We start from the raw sequence: 19,054 nt of genomic DNA, 5'->3' as shown, positions 1-19,054 counted from the left end.
ATGCTGTCATAGGCTGAACATAGAATTCAATGTAACAGAATTGAGAATCTAGAAACACACTTTAATTTATCGTAAAGTGAATTTCTAAAAGGCTGACAAGGCAAGTCAATGGACAAAGAACAGTCTTTTCAACAAATTGAGTGGAAAAAGAATCCTTCAATAACCAAATGGATCAATGAACTATGGTTTATCCATACAATGAATACCATCCAGCAGCAGAAACAGTGGACCGCCGAGACATCCATCGACTCAGATAGGTCTCAAATACATTATATGAAAGCCAACAAATCAGACCCAAAGGCTCCACACAGTGTGATTCTAGTTATATGTCATTCTGGAAAAGAGAAAATGACAGGAACAGATTGGCAGAGGCTTTGACTACACATTTCACCACCAGGAGCTTTTTTGGGGATGGGGAGCTCTTTTATAACCTTGGTTATGATGATCACATGACTCTATACATTTGTCAAAAAGTACAAAATTATGCACAGAAAGTGAATTTTATGGTCTATAAATGTAAAATTGCACAAAGAAACACACAACCAAATCTATCCTTTACCTGAAGTAATTCAAGAAAAAATTCTGACTTTCAATGTGATATAATTCTGGAATTTTGTTCAACTATTATTTGCCACAATTATCTTTAATGTGGCTTCTCAGAGGAAAAGGATTCATTCAGTTTGAAAGTCTCCTTAAAGAAAAATAATCTTAAAAACCACTAACTTAGGGGCGCCTGCGTGTCTCAGTCACTTAAGCATCTGCCTGTCTTAACAGTCAAGCATCAGGCTTTCTGCTCAGCGGGGGCGTTTGCTTCTCTCTCTCCCTCTGCCCCTTCCCTTGCTAATGCTCTCGCTCTGTCTCTCAAATAAATAAATAAAATCTTTTTTAAAAAATTAAAAATTAAAATACACAAAACAACTAATTCAAATCAATTTGTGTCTGGAAATATCTGACCAATTTGTGTTTTCTACATAGTCTAAAATAATTTGCTCTATTTACATAGTCAAGTTTTCATTTTGGGGAATCTGAATCCATGGAAGTACAGAATTACATCCCATTCTCATTGAAAGTTTGAATAAATAAACAAGTCATTGATTTTTAAGCACCTCCAGAGGAGGTGACTTTAAAATCCCATTCTTAATGAGCTCTAGAATCAGCTCTGTCTTCTGTAATGGGTTTCATATTAATATTTCATTACTGTTCATTTCTGTAACAGCTGAAAGCTATTGCCTTGCTGCCCAAATGCCTATAAAGTGCTTCCTGTCTTTACATGGGACCAAACCCACCAAAGAGCTTCTACCTGGGAGCTCATGAGGTGGAGGAAGGAGGTGGGGGGACAGCTTTTACTCAGAAGTGTGAACACAGCCCATCTCTCAGACAAGCAGATTGTTCGCCTGGCTTATAGAACTGAGTAACAGATGGTTATTTTGCGGGTAGATCCCATGTAGAGTTAAGGATAATGGTATTTGTCTACTCCCTTGAATTTTTCTCTGTCTTCCTCATGAATTGCTTCAGTAAATTTCCTAAATTTATATTTGCCAGTCATCTTGTTTATCTGAATTTCAGGAGTATTTAGCCAATGGTTACAAATCCCCAAAGGTCATGGTTTATGAAGCATGACTCACCACAAGCTTACTTCCAGTTTAGCCACGATTTCAAATTTTAATAGACTATTATCATCATCACCACGATTATTATAACAGGTATCTTTAGTAAAATCAGAAGACTTTAGGATTCTCAAACTTTCGGATTAATAATTTTAAAAAGGAAAAAAGAAAAAGCCATTGTGGGATGTTTTTACAAGAGTTCATCTGAACAGTTCCTGTTATTCCTTGTTCCTATTGAATCATATCCTGTGATTCAACTCCAGGCATAATAGTTTTGCACGGCTCTTGCTCTACTTAGGATGGCCATATACTATTCATACAAAAGTGCCACAGTCTGAAATGATACAGATATCTGCATGTGGAATAAGTTAAGCAATACATGTAAATACTGCCAAGCAGCATGTAAATAGATTAAGGGTGTTTACTTTCAAGAGGAGGTTAATGTCTCTGAAGCACAATTGGCAAGCATACAGCTGTGAACCGGGAAGGAGCCGGGCTTATGCACAGTTACACACATTGATTCATAAACTGTACGTGAGGTTGAGCTGGCATGGTCTTCTGGCAATAACAAACCTTTCTTCGCAAAGCTTATCTGTAGGGATGTGGTCAGTCTCTACTAGGGACTGACCAAACTATTTCCTGTGAAGTTTGCCACGAGTCACAGGGTAAAGGTTATTAAGTGGTAAAGAACTTGGAAAGGTTGCTCAGGTATCTTAGTGGAAATATTCTCAAAAGACATAGAAACATAAGGAACGTTGCTTATATCATCACCAGTGATTGAAAGTGAACTCAGCCTTAGCACGTAAAACTGAAGTGTGTAAAAAACTTTTGAGACTATAGGGAAAATTTGATCCCTAACTGGATATTTCATGATATTAGGAGTTCTTAATAAACTTTTTCAGTGTGATAATGGCGTTGAAGCTATATTTTGTAAAAATTCTTATCTTTGGGGGTAAGCATTGATTACAGTTGCAACGATGTCTGGAATTTGCTTCAAAATAATCCAGGACATGGGAGAGAGAAAGGAGGCTTTAGATGAGGCAAAGTTGACCTTGGGTTGATGTCATTGGCAGGTGTGTGATGGATCCAGGAGGCAAGTGATAGTTCTGAAACACGCTTGGCCCCAGAGGGTCCATGATACCAGGCGCTCTCCTTCATCTATTTGTCTTTACAATTTTCCACAATAACAAGTTTAAAAAAATCAATATGTTTTTAGGAAGGATTCCTAGTACTTCCCTAATGAATATTCTATTCTCCTAAAACTTACATGGGGATTGCCAAACAGACTCAATGTAAGCTCTAGACGACCAAGCTATATGTTGTTAAATGGAATTCTTGTGGTCTTTTTGTTGTTGATGATGATGATGATGATGATTATGATGATGTTGTGGGATTTTTGCAGGGGAGGGGAGAATATTTATTTAATAACTTCAAAGTTTATTTGCCTCAAATGTTCCCAGTTCTCTGTCCATGTCATGTTTTCTCCTCTTTTGTGTTTCTTACCCTCCTTTTTTTCTCTTCCTTCTTACCCTCCTTTATTCTCATGCTTTATCCAGTATTTGCAGTGGCTCTCTCTCTCTCTCTGAGAGTCAGCTGGTGGATCTGATCTGTCACCACTGGATACTGAAACTGTCCTCTGCTGCTCTGCACTTACTGATGGCTCCTTGGTGACATTTCCAGAGTAGACATGGCTGGGTGAGGTTATGTCAGAGGGACATAAAGAAGAAGAGAACAGTAAAATTGCAAGAAGGGAAACGTTAACAGTTTCCTTATCCCTACTTAAAAACCCAGAAAAAAATCCAACCAACTCACCAAAGATAATATCATTAACTCAAAGTTCCAAAGAACTGGGGATTTAAATAAGTTAGGATCCTTATCTTTTTAATCTTCTCTACTAAAGAGAATGTCCTCAGTTCCTTAGCTGGTTTTTCACCCTGTCCTACAGAACAGGGCTTTTAGGGGGGTTAGAAATAGGGGAGGGAAGATCAGTGTCGAGGGCTGGCCCCATCTCGTGTTTGTGGAAGAATGAGCCTAGGGTAAATGAGGTGAGAATCAAATCCTGCCGGCCATTTGCTGATGTGTAAACTTGGATCAGTGGTTCAATATCTCTGAATATTATTTCCTCAAAAGGAAATTGGGATTTCCTATTTGAGACATAAATAATATTTTATTTATAAGTTGTCTTGAGGATTAAACTGATGAGAAAATGTAAATGAAGTATGAATCTACCGTTCTTCCTAAAACATTGTAGGAACCCATTAACTATGAATTCCCCTCCATCTTTATACTACTCCTAATTACATTCAGCACAGAAGGGGATAATTTAAAAAATGAAATGGGATTGCACGTCATGTCTCCTGGATTCTGGAAGATAAGGTGGACATCTGTGCACCTTCTTGTTTCCTTCCTCTTCTGCTAGCACGAGCCTGGAGAATTTGGCTCCCTAATTACAAAGAAGATAAAGGGAATTCCAGCACCCTGAAGCAAGTGTTCCTTCAGGTAGTCAGCCCATGAAGGGCATGTGGGAGGCTCGGAAAGAAGAAGGGGCTGGTCAGAGTAGTAGGTGGATGTGGCAAGCCATTCAATATGTCTGAGCCTCAGCCGGCTCCTCGACGAAGTAGGGATAATCCTATCATTTGTGAGTGCTTGCACATGCTGGCCGGACAATCAAATTGCTTATTCCATGAACTCAGTTTGAGAAGTTATAAAGCCCTGTATAAGCATATAATTTTAGCTTAGGGTATGAGCCGCGGCGTTGCAATATACTTAGGTCTCTGAAGAAAATAATTCAAATGCATGCATGCATACAGACATGCACAAGCACAACAAAACCTCAAACGCCAGCCAACGTGGCCCCAGAGGTGGGTGAGGAACAGAGTGTGACTCATCTCTTGCCTCGGAAAAGGAAAGCGTTGATTGCCTTTTACAGAGTTACTGATAAAAATTCACTCTCTTCCTTGACTTGTAGCCTTTGCCCCACAGATTCAGGAAGCCCCCAAAGCAATTCCCAAATAGAATTTGGACTACAAGTGAGACAACCGGTTAAAAAAAAAAAAAAAACCTGGCCAAAACCCATCATTTTTTACAATTTAAATAATGCTGTAAAACCTGGAACTAGGAACAGTTATGTTTTTGGAACTTGGAATTTGTTTCGTAATAATAGAATGAGTGTTTGTTATAGGAAGAGCCGCCAAGAGGTTGATTCTTCCTCAAGAAAATATTGCCTGTGATTAAGAGAAGTATTTCTTTCTCATTGATGGATTCATGTTAATGAAGAGGAATAATTCTTGAAATGGCCATATGCAAGGAAGTCCAGCATAGTTTAAAAGTTATCATAGCCTTGATTTTTATTATTTTGGTTTTTGTGTCCTCTCATAATCAGTGAGTGTGGTAGCAACATGTATTGTGTGGAGCTTAAGTCTCACTAAATGCCAGCCATGGGCGCCCAGACCCTAAAGGCTCTGATTCCTTTCTCCCTGGTCCTGACCAGAACCAGGGGTATTTCAAGAGCTTGCTTGTGTGTCAGGTCTGAACTTCCTATCCCACTGTAGTCTCAGTCCCCGGAGGGCATGGAGGTGAGCACTCAAGATCACCGCCTCCCTGGCACCTGAGGTGTGTCCCCAGCCAGGAAGCCAGGAAATGGGCCTCTGACTCACCTATTTCCCAGCTCTGTACTCGCTTCACTTGGGGGTAGAGTTCACTTGGGGGTAGAGGACACCAGGGTGCCTAGAAATATTTAGGAACTCTACCTGTGTGTTTACCTGTATGAAGACCCCCTACATGGAATGGAAGGGGGTGATGTAGGATTTCCCACTTCATCCACGCCCACCCCTAAAGCTGGTAAAACAAAAGCAGGGTCTCTGAAATTTGGAGATTCGGGGGCTCCTGCATGGGAAGCCGTGATGATGTCATCACCTGGACTGGCAGCTGGGAAGGCAGGCATCTGGTGGGAAAGTGTAGTCTCAGTCCTCGGTGAGGGGCTTCCCGACACCTGCCAGGAGGGCAGTGACTAGCTGTTAATGCTAAAGATCAGTGACAAGATTCAGGGGCGACTTAAGGGGCCAAAGGACCAGGCTGAGTCTTGTGGAGGCAACCACAGAGCTCTGTGGCTCACAATGCTGTGAAGTGGTTGGATTCAATGAAAAATAAACTGGGAAGGTTAACCATAATCCACTCAAGTTATGGTGACTACGGTCCCATGGTGGCAGGAACATGGTGATTGTAGTGAGGAAAGATTCTGGGTTTGAGAGGTGAGCACTTTTATTTCTGAGCGTGATGCAGTTTCTCAGCAGGTCAAGTGCAGACCTGCTGTAGGACCTCAGATCCCAGACAGTGGCAGCTGTGGCTCTGGGTAGAGCCTTGAGTTGGGCAAAGCTCCCCATCAGCCCACTGGAGGGGAAAATAGGAGGTGCCCCCTCCAAACCTCCTCTAGGCTGAGTGGAACACAGGAAGCAAATGGAAGTGCATTCACTCAGTCTGTCTTTTGTAATATCATTGTCTGTAGAAACGGCTCTACCCATATTCAAGTTGGCGGTAAACAAAATGAGTCCCCATACTTTGATTGCAAACCTGATTTCTTGGTCCATTCTTAGTCACTGAACCTTGAAAATTTGCAGTATCCAAAACTAAGATATGTACAGGAAATAGGAGATTATAAAAATATAGTAATAAATCAGATCTGGCAAGTCAGAATGATCGGCATAGAGACAAACGATAAAATTCCATGAATGCCAAAAAAAAAAAGAGAAAAAATAAATGAAATGACCATAAGCTGATGTCAAACCTACCTCCGAAGGCTGAGGCCCGGAACTCGACATGTGTTAACCTCCAATTTTCTTTCACTTTCCTAGACTATTTGTGTTCCTTAGACATTTCTCTTTCATATTACACTATCTCCGGGTGTAATATTTTACTTGGGGAATGAATGATAAGAGCCATTTTGAGCGAAGAGTCAAAAAATGTAAAACGCACATTGATAGCAGTAAACCAAATTACCGCCAAGGTGATGGATAAGGAATACAATGATGATTTAAATACGGTTTACCGAAATGAAAAATCATATCATTTTATAAACCTGACAGCATATCTAATGATAAGATCAAGGAAATATTATTTTCCATGACATAGTTGAATAATTTGGAAACAAGAGACGTGAGTTAAAATTGACTCCAATATTTAACTCAGAGAGCTTGATTTGACAGATAGAAATACCAAAGTGTCAAATCGAAAACCCATCCTTTCTCTTCTTGATTACTAATGCGATCATTAGAACCTCAAGGAAAAAAATGTGCTAGAAATCATTATTTGCCAGTATTCTGTTCTGAAAGTTTTCAATCAAGGATCTTTGTATCAGTATTGCTCAGAGTGATCATTATCTCTGATTTCACAAGCAAAGTCACGGAGGCATGAGACACCTTCTGAATGTTGGAGAGGAAATTGGTACCATGGCTGACCCTTTGAAATCAACTCACTAGCCCAAATGAAGGCAATCGGGGGCAAAACAGTAGAAGAACATGGTTTAAAAGGTAGGTTTTGGTGCTATTAGTATCTAGTCAGTCTTTGTCTGCAAAAAAAATAAAATAAATAAAATAAAATAAAATAAAATAAAATAAAATAAAATAGCATTTCTAAAGGGATACTCATTTTTAAAACGTTTTTGTTGGTTTTACTCTGAGTCTCTTCAAAAAATATCAGAACAAAAGTAAATAGATGTTGGTAGGTCTTCTGTTCAAAGATTATTCTTAGAGCTACTCTTATATGCAGAGCTCTGTGCTAGAGTTTGGGTTATTTAAAAGGAAATAAAAGGGGTGCCTGGCAGGGCACCTGGGTGGCTCAGTGGTTAAGGGTCTGCCTTTGGCTCAGGGTGTGACCCCGGAGTCCTGGAATAGAGTCCCACATCGGGGTCCGCGCAAGGAGACTGCTTTTCCTTCTGCTTGTGTCTCTGCCTCTCTGTGTGTCTCTCATAAATAAATAAAATCGAAGAAGAAGAAGAAGAAGAAGAGAAGAAGAAGAAGAAGAAGAAGAAGAAGAAGAAGAAGAAGAAGAAGAAGAAGAAGAAGAAGAAGAAGAAGAACCACAGTGCTGGTGTGGGTGTGGGTGTGGGTTCGGTGGGCCAGCCAGTGTGAAAATGAAGCTATGAGTGAGGACAGGTTGGTACAAGCCCGATGCTTAATGAACTCCTGTCATTACTTTTTGACTATATCTGTGCCTTTACTGACGCTGCTACTTACTCGTTATGGGGAGACAGGAAGAGGGAACATGGTGTACGAATGATTCACTGCAGATTTCCTTTCCTTTCCTTTCAAGTGTAAAATTTGGGAAGATACCAGTTGGTCCCAGGGGAAGAAATGAGGGGGTGAGCGGACAGGAAGCTGAGGTGCAGGGGTGAGAAGCAGGTGATACCTGGGTCTGGTCATCTACACGGCCTGGAGCATTTAACATGAGATCAGGGTTAGCAAGAGCCAACATCCATCCTTCGCGGTGCTTAGGGTCCACTTTCCTCCACCTCCCATCCTGAGCTGACTCAGAAATTAAAAACACAAACAAAACCCTGAAGCCAAATAATCACCCTCACTGGGGTCGGTGGCAGGGAATGTGGCTTATTTGTGGGGCGAGAGGGCTCCCTGACCCTGAGCCCAGGACCAGGCAGAGATGCCCTCACACACAGCCAGGGCCGTGCTCCCTACAGGCAGGTAGTTTCAAAGGAAAGAGTGAGCAGAGCAGTCAACAGTCTCTCCTTCTGCCTTTATCCAAGCGGGGGCTGTTGCCCCGCTGTAGTGGGGGGGGGGGCGAGGGGCAGCACTGCCAGCTTCACGCGTGTTGGCCAGTGTGGTCACATGGGGCTGGGCTCACAAGGAATCCACACTTGGGTTTTGATGCTCTGCTGTTGCCATCTTGAAGTTCGTGGTAATTTTAATCTTGGGCTTATGTTTTGTAGGTGGAGTCCGAATGGGGCAATGAATGGGTTATGGTCTAGGGATTGGAGCCATGGCTCAGGTGAGGTCCTGATGTCTGCCTCCCTGGGATGTCCTCAGCTGTCCATTCCCCAGGTCAACCAGGTGAAGTGTCCTGCCCCTTCCTTCAGCGGTTCCTCCTTCCCACTAACTGTCTTGGGAGTGGGGCATGGCAGTGTCTGTCCCTTCCTTGGGCAGGTTTGTGTGGTGTACTTGGGAGAAGGACCCTCTAACTAACCCCATGTAGGTCCCAAATGGGCCCTGGCATGCAGGTGGCAAAGCTTGGGGCGGGGGGGGGTTGCCCATCCACTGTGGTTGGGGCAATGGCACATGGGGTGAGGGTGTGTGGTGGAGGCCCAGGCCCTGGGTGCCCATGAGGGTCTGCACGTGGCCTGCAAGTACCTCTACAGCCAAGGAAGGTGACCTTCAGGATCAAATTAAATCACTACCATTGGGTCGAGAAAGGGACTGAGGAAGAAAGGAAGAGCTTAGTATCTATCACTACTCCAACAGCAAGTTCTCCTGCTTTCTGAACAGCGATGCACGTTTTCTGCATGTGTGGGGCCTTGCTGACTACGTAGCTGATGATGTGGGGGGTGGTGAGGGCTGCAGCCAGAGGGGACCTGGGGGCACTGCCTCCTCCCCTCACCATGCAAATAGCATGTGTGTGCAAGGAGCGATTTCTCCACACTCCCATCAGCGACTTCTGCTCCCTTAGCCCTTGAACAAAAGTTGTGCTAGATCCTTCTGGGGAGGAGGTGGATGATGTACGATGCTTTCTTCAGAAAAGCATCTCCCCAAAACTGGCCTTTAGCTTCCCCCAGGACCACTGTTGCGAATGGTTCCCTTCTGCCCCAGAAGGCTCTAAAATAGGTCAGAGCTCTTCACTAAGGAACCTAACTTGGACGCCCTTCGTACACAAGACAGTCCATGCAGGGCACCAATATGGCCCTTAGAAGTTCGGAAATAAAATCCAACCGCAACGTCGAAAGGGCACGGTAACGAAATGAGGTTCACCCAGCATGAATGCAAATCCCCCTGTTTCAGAATTTCCAGCAAGAAACTCAAGGGCAAAGAACAAAATTTTCTTGCAAGTTAAAGTTCAAGAAAATTAAATCCAAAGATAAAATATCAAAGGAATTAAATATTGAAATCAGTTTGTCTTACCTTTTACATTAAAGTAATGAAAGTTAAAATCCGTTTCCCTAATCTTCTTATCTGCTAAGCCTTGGCTAGAGGAGTTCTTGTTGTTGCCACTGAATGAGGTACACCTCAGACTTCTGTTAAATTGACATAAGTCTCAGATACATTTTAATTTTTTTTACTTACATCAATTAATTAACATATAATGAATGTATTATTAGTTTCAAAGTAGAGCTTAGAGATTCATCAGTTGCATATGATACCCAGTACTCATCCCATCGTGTGTCCTCCTTAATGTCCATCACCCAGTTACCCCAACCCCTCAACAGCACCCCCTTCAGCAACCGTCAGTTTGTTTCCTATGATTAAGAGTCTCTTATGGTTTGCCTCCCTCTCTGATTTCATCTTATTTTATTTTTCCCTCCTTTTCCTTATGTTCATCTGTTGTGTTTCTTAAATTCCACATATGAGTGAAATTATATGGTAATTGTCTTTCTCTGACTGACTTATTTCACTCAGCATAATACCCTCTAGCTCCATTCACGTCGATGTAAAGAGTAGGTATTTATCCTTTCTGATGTCTGAAGAATATTCATATGTATGAATATATATACACATTGAACCATAGTTGGTATATATATATATTCATACAAATATTCATATATATATATAGACCACATCTTCTTTATCCATTCATCTGTCAATGGACATCTGGGCTCTTTCCATAATTTGGCTATTGTGGACTTTATTGCTGTGAACACTGGGGTGCATGTGCCCCTTTGAATCACTATTTGTATCGGATACATTTTCATTTTTTAAGGGGACAAGGAGCAATTAGTCTTTTCCAAAAGTTGAAAATTGCCCAGCACAGACACCTGCAACTAAATCTAGAAAGTAATCCTTGCCCCAAGAGCTCCATCAGCCTCTCATGGCATCATGTTTGGGGTGTCCATGGGTATTCCTTGCAGAGATTCAGTGGAAACTGAACAAAGGAGGTTAAAATGGAGTCAAAATTAAATTAATTGATGAATGGAATGAGGGTAGCTTTATTCTGCATCGTTCAGCACACAAAGTAATGACTGGTTTCACAATCATCTGAAACCCAAGAAAACATTTTTAGCTTTTTTTTTCACATTAATTTTATATTGTTCCACTCATCTAAGAACTTCTTCGTGTAATCAAAATAATCGTTACTGAATAGCAGGTAAAGAACTGCCTTGTGCATACATCTGTCCTGGAGAGAAAGCTTTTCCAGATCCATTATTCACATTGTAGCATAAAACTACTGCAGATGCAAGTCTAGTTTGGGAAAAAAGCAACTCCACTTAAAGAAGAAAAACGTATCTTCTTGGACCTGTCTCATCTGTGTAGGAAAATGGACCTTCTCCACACGCACTAATTTCATAACCACTTTTGGATCAAGTCTTTAAAGAGGATAGATTTTTAGAAAGAAGACATCTTCACAGCAAGCCATGCGAGGGTGTCCACCCAAGGTCAGAGTGCCACACACATGGCTCTGGAGTGTGTGTTAAGGGACTTGATTTTCACGTCTGATTTCCACTGAGCAGCTTTGCGGAAAGACCCTGGAACAGAGTCTGGTTGTTTCTGGTATGTGAGGAGATTGAAATGGGATAGAATTGAGGTCTTTTCTGGAAATATTGTTTATGAGATTTCCTGACTTTTTTTCCTGCATTTTCTGTTTTCTCCAGAATGAGATGTAGTGATCCATAGCAGCAGATAGCAACAGTAAAAAAGAGGAGGGGCCCGTTAGAAAGACTTCCGGCACTTCTGGATTAAGAGGTTGGAACTCACACAATGCAACTTGACTCTAAGGACGGAAATGCTGACTCATACCCATTTATCTAAAAATCCAAAGGACCCAAAATCAGGAGAAACACTTTGTTTACCATACAGACTGCAACAGAGCTCTATAGATGTGGGTCCGTCAATACACTGGTTTTACTTTCTCTGTTCTTTTGTTGGGCCTTGTGTTTACCATTAGTGAATTATTTGATCATGTTTTGTGTTTCAAGCAACATTTATTGCCAACTACATCTTGGTCACCGAGATCCATGCTGGTAATGTAACTATTACTGAGGAATTTTACCTCCCCCACCCCAGAGTCTATGGTTCAAGGGAGGTAACACTTGAGCTGAATTTGGGAGGCATGAAGATCTCTAAGATCAACTCTCTATTTATTCTGTTAAGACTATTGCAAGAACACGCAGAGACATTTAACAATTTCTGTAAACGTTTCTGTTAAGTAGCATTAGGTGAACACATGCAGGTCCACAGTGAGCCAGCGCCAGCTGGGTCAACTCCCTGCCACCAACAGCAACAATTGCCCCAGCCTATTCACCTTACATCCACAGGCAATACACACCCCACAGGTTACTTCCACTGCCTTTGAATTTTGGAATCTTCAAACATAAGGGAAACCCAAGTCTTTTCTGTGTATAAGATTAATCATTTTTTCAACATATTTTGTGAAAGTTGAAGAGAAATACGGGAAAGCAGATGACATGTATGTATCTCCAGGGTCAGAAGATATGTATGTCTGCATTTCTGTCTACCTGTAGAGAATATATATGTATTTTTCTGTATGCTGTAGCTATATGAGATTTCTCTTAAGAAAAGAGAAATCAGAAAATGCCTTTACTGATAACCGATGACATAGATTGAATGAGTCTTCACACATATAGGGAGCTGATATTTTAATTCCCTGTATTATGTTTATTCTTGATCTTGGATTACTGTTGGGGTTTGGAAAAACTCAATGGCACTTCTCTATCCATCCATACTTGGAACCAATTAAAAGACAGATGCAGGGACGCCTGGCCGGCTCAGTCAGTAGAGCACGCCATTCTTGATCTCAGGGTCGTGAGTTCAAGCCCTACACTGGGCATGGAATCTATTTTTAAAAATAAAATAATAAGATATAAAATAAAGTAAATAAAATAAAAGGCAGGTGCAGAAATTGGGTAAATGGAGATCATGACATCAACTTTATCACTGCTACATTGGGAAGCTTGGCTAAAGAGTGGAGCAGAAAAGCAATCTAACAATGAACCCTTGAACCAGAGTCTGACAGCTCAGGGCTCCCTTCCCAGGGGCTGAGCTCTCAGGCTAAGTGCACAAAAGCCAAAAGCCAAAAGGAAACTCCCTGAAGACAGGTGGATTCCAGAGAGAGGAACAAAAGGACGGAGACGTCACATCCAGATCCTTGTCTCTTGCACTTGCCACCCCTCCAGTCACTCCTCCTCCCCGACTGGGGGAATGACAAGTGCACGCAGGAGCCAGGAGTGCTCCGCCTGGAAATGCAGCTCCAGAGGCGAGGGCCTACCTTGCTTACAGCAGTTTCTTCCAGCCCCTTCCTCGGCCCTCACTCTAGAAGGGCTTCCTCACCTTATGTTCCTGTAGTGACATTATATCTCCAATGCATTTAATTATTGCTAAGAGGTTCAGACCAGACATTTATATTCAATCTAACAAAGGCCAACAGGCGCTGGACTGCAGGTAAGTATAACATTGACCAGGAAGCCAACTTAAAGCTGGTTGACCAGAAATAGTACCCACCACTTTTTTTAAAGATTTATTTATTTATTTATTTATGAGAGACACACTGAGAGAGAGAGAGAGAGAGAAAGGCAGAGACACAGGCACAGGAAGAAGCAGGCTTCTTTCAGGGAGCCTGATGTGGAACTCGATCCTGGAACCTGGGATCATGCCCTGGGCCAAAGGCAGATACTCAATCACTGAGCCACCCAGGCATCCCCCTGCCATTTTTTAAAATAAATCAACATTAGCTTTAGCCACTTACCTGAAGTGTGATGTGGGATGAGGACCCCCTGTCAGGTTCCAGGGACTTGAGTGTACAGGTGGATAAACTTCAGTATTTCCAACATGCATGGAGAAGCAATCAGCCACTCATACTGCAAGACAGATTTCAGAGTCTCATGGGGGAAGAAAAAAATAAATCATCTTTTAATAGGTCTTGTTAGAATAAAAACATTTAGACGCAAAACTTAGACTCTATACCAAAATAAACCCTAGGTGGATTCCAGAGTGGAATGTGGAAAAGCTTAAAATAAACAGATACACGGGAAAAAACGAAGGCTCCCAGCCTTGGCATAACAGAAACAGAGACTGGCAAATTTAAAAACGAAAATGGATTTTAAATTTTTAAAAATAAAATTTGCGGCTAGAATACATTTAGAAATTTATCCTACAAATATAAAATCTAGCATAAATAACAAAATTAAAATCAAAACACATCAACATACTAGGAAATGTGTTTTATGTGTCAGCACAGGTAAATTTAGCCTGATTTCAGGACAAATCAATGGAGGCTCCAAATGACACATCCTTAAAGGTTATAAACAAACAACTCTTAAAATTGGAAATACTACCAGAGTGAAATCACATGGTATTTGTCTTTCTCTGATTTTTTTTTTCGTTCAGCATAATACTGTCTAGGTCCATCCATATGGTTGCAAATGGCAAGATTTCATTCTTTTGATGACCGAGTGATATTCCATTGTGTGTGTATACCACATCTTCAGTATCCGTTCATCAATGGAGGGGCACTTGGAATTTAAGAAATGAAACAAATGAACCAAGGGGAAAAAGAGAGAGGCAAACCGAGAAACAAACTCTTAACTACAGAGAACACACTGCTGGTCATCAGAGGGGAGCTGGGTGGCGGGAATGGGGGAAACAGGTGATGGGGATGAGGGAGAGCACTTGTCATCGTGATGAGCACAGGGTGTCGTACGTATGGAAGTGCTGAATCACTAAGTTGAAACACCTGAAACTAATATTGCACTGTGTGCTATCTGTACTGGAACTTAAATAAAAATTTTAAAAAGGAAAATGCTACTAGAATGCAAAGATATGAAGTCCCTTTGATTCGGTAAGAAATATAAATTGCAAATCAAAACAATTTAAGGTTGGTTTTCTACTAATAAATTAGTAAAGGAGAATTTTTTAAGATTGTATTTATTTATTCATGAGTGACACACAGAGAGAGGCAGAGACACAGGCAGAAGGAGAAGCAGGCTCCCTTTGGGGAGCCTTATGCGGGACTTGATCCTAGGACCCCGGGATCACAACCTGAGCTAAAGGCAGATGCTCAACCACTGAGCCACCCGGGTGCCCCAGTAAAAGTGATTTTATTCAATAAATTTTATTCCTGTAAACTATTATTAATATTTTTTGCTTTTGAAATTATAAGTAAAACTATTCTTCCTCACAAAAAAAGGATTGTCACATGTTTTGACTTGACGATTGCATGATGAGAAATGTAGCCTAGAAAGCCAAGGTAATATGATGACTTATGGCAGGAATTCTGGGGCGAGACTGCCTGAGTTCAAATTTTAGTTCTATGATTTACGAACTGTAAATAATAAAGAAGTAAAGGTTTACCAGACAAGAGTAAGTACCAGTCCAACTGAACAAACAAAATGAGCTCATAAGTTAGAATATGACAAAGTGCACAAGTGTGATACGGCCAGGCAAAAAGCTGATTAAAAAGGCTTTGTCAAAAAAGCCTTGTGGTTAAGTGAAAGACCATGTGGGGAAAGACAACATGCCTGCACATAGTGGACAGCATAGCATTCAAAATGCATGCAACATAAGGTACAAGACTGAATTTTGTGCCATTTGTAATTAGGACCTCCAGAAGTGTTTCTTAAAATGGACAAAATATAAGTACCGTACACTAACCAATTGCAACCAAAGGAAGGAAAAATAAAATAAGATAAAAACAGAGAGGGAGGCAAACCATAAGAGACTCTTAACTCTATGAAACTGAGGGTCTCTGGAGGGGAGGAAGGGTGGGGACAGGAGAATCGGGCAATGGGCATTCAGGATGGCACATGATGCGATGAGCACTGGGTGGTATATGCAAGTGATGAATCATTAAATTCTATCTCTGAAACTAATTCAAAAATGTAAAAAATGTACGTACAGAGAGTAAAATGTCGCAGACAAATCAGTCAGGTATTAACAACTCCTGAACGCTTCCCTGTTCTTACACTGCTGAGTACTAAGGATCAAAGGAGTCGTTGCCCCTAGAGGTTTCCTGGAATGCCAGAATGGGCAAACAAAATGCCATACAGTCACGTTTCCTAACAGGTGTTCTTGGGGGAGGACAGTGTGGATCAGAAACTATTGAGAAGTGAATTCCCGGGTAGGGGCTGACAATGCCGAAAACTGGAGAGGATGCCGTTGAGATGAACATGGTAGCAAATGACAATCCCAGGTAAAGACAAGAAATAAGGGGCTCAGGAGACTTCAATATCTTCAGAAGGAGAGACCAAGAGAGCGAGAACAATGGTTAGATTGTTATTGCAAAAGACAGTCTGCTTTAGGGCTGCAATGCAAAGAAAGAGACACTTTCTCCTGTGTTAATTAATAACCACCTCTGTGCATTCAAGAAGAAACACTGGAAAAGTAATACTTTTGAAAATATGATTAATGAAGAACTTGCGCTTATGATCTGAATTTTGCCTATTTCACTAATGTAAAGAATAGCATTTTTTTTTTCGTTTTATGATAAAGACCCTACTGTGGAGAGAAACCAGCACCAGCACCAGGGGGAGACAGGAATTACACACAGGAGAGTCAGTGCATATAGAAGCAGATCCAAGGAACCAGGAGAAAGCAAGAAGAGAAGTCGGGATAGAACAGGACAGAGAGCCCAAAACCAACCTTTCTAGGAGTTGGAGGTCACCTACTCTCTGTACCGAGTTACAGGGTATTTTGTTTAAAAAGCTGTGTGGGAGAGTGAATTGGGAAATTCTGGATTAGCCAAGTAAGATCCAATTCCTTTATTACTCCTCAGAGCACTGATATACTAAAGCGCAGAGAGCCCAGCAGGAGGGAAGAATAGAACTGGGGCGATTTCCCAACTTATTTCAACACAGACCCCATTTTTCTTGTGAAATTAATACTTCTTGAAACACATTTTGGAACATCTCAAGATAAACTAAGAGTTTTTATGAATCTTTAGGCACATGAAACTGAAAATTAATACTAGGATTTTGTAATTTTTAATTTATTGTATGGGTCAGTTAACAGAACATACTATAAAATTTTAGAGTATGTATTTAACAAAAGAATCCCTATTGGACCACCTCAGTAATGTCCTGTTGGCCAGACTGGGGGGACCAGGGAAGCCACAGCACTCCTTCGCCTCAAGGAGAAAGCTCCTCTTACACTGTGCTCAGGTGCGTTAGCAACAAGACAGAGATTTCAATAAAACAAATACTGATGCTCTCACGGATAACCTACATGTGTAGCACGGGGTCACAACTCACACCCCTGCATCTGGGGTCGCTTCATTCAGACTACAAATATAGTCCCTACAAAAGCTATCTGTGTCAAGCATGTTGGCCATACAAACCAATCCTGCACCAGGACAGCAATTTGCAGAAAGGGCCACCTCTGACACAGGTAAGAGACCCAAGTCAAAATGAACTAAAACGCGTAGGCAAAGTTGGGAAAATATCTCAGAAATTATCTGCGGGGAGACTTGTTATGGTGCTAAACAAGCAACCTGAGAAAAACCAACCAACCAGTACAAATTAGCAAATACACCTTCCCAACATGCTGTCAGGCTCAAGTCATAAGCCATCAGCTGAGATGTGTCGCTGTGCTAATAGCAACGTCATAGGGCAAACAGGACGCGAGCTCGCTCTATAAACAAAGCCAACCAGAAAACTCGTCCTAGAGCCAGAGACTCCACCATGTGTGTCCTATGTTTTGCATCCAGGTGCTTTTCAGAACAAAGACCGATCATTATTTCACGATCCCCAAGAAGGTCACAAAGGAACCTCTGAGTCTTACTTTAATGATAAATGATAAGTTGATCATTATATAGAGGGACCCCCTTCCTTTATATGACGGAAATGTGTGTTAGAGGGGCTCAGTCAGTAGAGCATGTGACTCTTGATCTCAGGTTGTGAGTCTGAGCCCCATGTTGGGGTAGAGATTACCGAAAAATAATAAAATCTGGACAAAGAAATGTATCCGAAACATACTGTGAAACATTATCATCATTCAAAATCATTTTAAGTAGATTGTGAATACTCCTATTTCAAGATATTACTACACATTATTTTTTCATGGGGAAAAAAACCCACAATTTTAAAGAAAATCATCCCCGTAGCCTCCCATGGTACAGAGCAGGATTGGGGCATCTAGCATGCATGCAAAACCATGATATGGGAGAAGAGCAAGGCCTGAGCCTGGGACTAATGCATGTTTTTCTGCTAGAATATAAAGGTCTAGAGGTAGTTACTGTGTTTTATTGATTTTTATATATCCTTTGTATCTTCCTGGCAGTGAACTCTGAGATGTTCACTTAATGAATGAGTGAATGAATGAACGAATCACAAAGGAAAAAGACCATATTCCAGAGGGCATGGCTACTCTGCTGATTTGAAACCTTTCTCTCTTGATTGGAGGGCAATTATCTTTTAGCCATCGTGATGTTCCATTTCATTTGCACGCCACCTGCTCTTAACTTCGGATCAGTCACTAAACCTGAAGAGAGTGCACTGTGCTGAGGACTAAATACTTCCTATCAAAGGTTCATATTTGAAGATGGATTTCTAAAAATAGAAATCTCCATAACATCAAACAAGTCTCCCAAGTGATAACTACTGGACAGAGGGTCATGGACGTTTTTAAGGTCCTTGATGCATACACATATTTTTAAGCCAGTTGTCAGATTTCATTAATTTTCATACTGAAACGCAGTTTAAGAGCCCACCTCATCCTATGACAACCTCAAAACCATTTTAATCCTTTTAAAATTTGTGAAAAGAAAGAAGCTCACTTATTTCAGAAAAGAAATAGAAGATCAGAAGATCACTGAAATAGAAAAGAAATAGAAAACAGAAGATCACTGTTTCAATTTATTTTATTGTTAATAAGGGTTGGCTTTTTCCTAGATTTTATTCACCTTTTAGAGTTCCTCTTTGGGTAAGTCTGCTCGTGTTCTTTGCCCATTTTCATAGGAGCCGAATGTGCCCTCTCGTGCATGGGATCTGCATGTTTGTGCTTGCTTGTGCATGTGTGTGCTTGCTTTCTGTGGTTTGCCTTTGGACTTGATTGCTACATTTTTAATGTCCAGAAACATTCACATCTTATGCAGTCAAATCTGAAATATTTCCTTTTGTAATTTTTGCCTCTAGCTTTTAAGCCACCTAAATCCATAACTTATATTCATGGCTTGGCTTCTAACGCTTTACCCCTCCTCTCCAGCTGCTCGTCTGTTGCTCTCCATTCCCCTCCACCCCACTTACGTACTCACATATCGTGTCTAATCCACCTGGACTTTCTGGC

The sequence above is a fragment of the Canis lupus genome, chromosome 2 (assembly GCF_011100685.1).
Source record: "Canis lupus familiaris isolate Mischka breed German Shepherd chromosome 2, alternate assembly UU_Cfam_GSD_1.0, whole genome shotgun sequence".
In the NCBI taxonomy this organism is placed as follows: domain Eukaryota; kingdom Metazoa; phylum Chordata; class Mammalia; order Carnivora; family Canidae; genus Canis; species Canis lupus.
Note: the sequence above shows the minus strand (reverse complement) of the source record.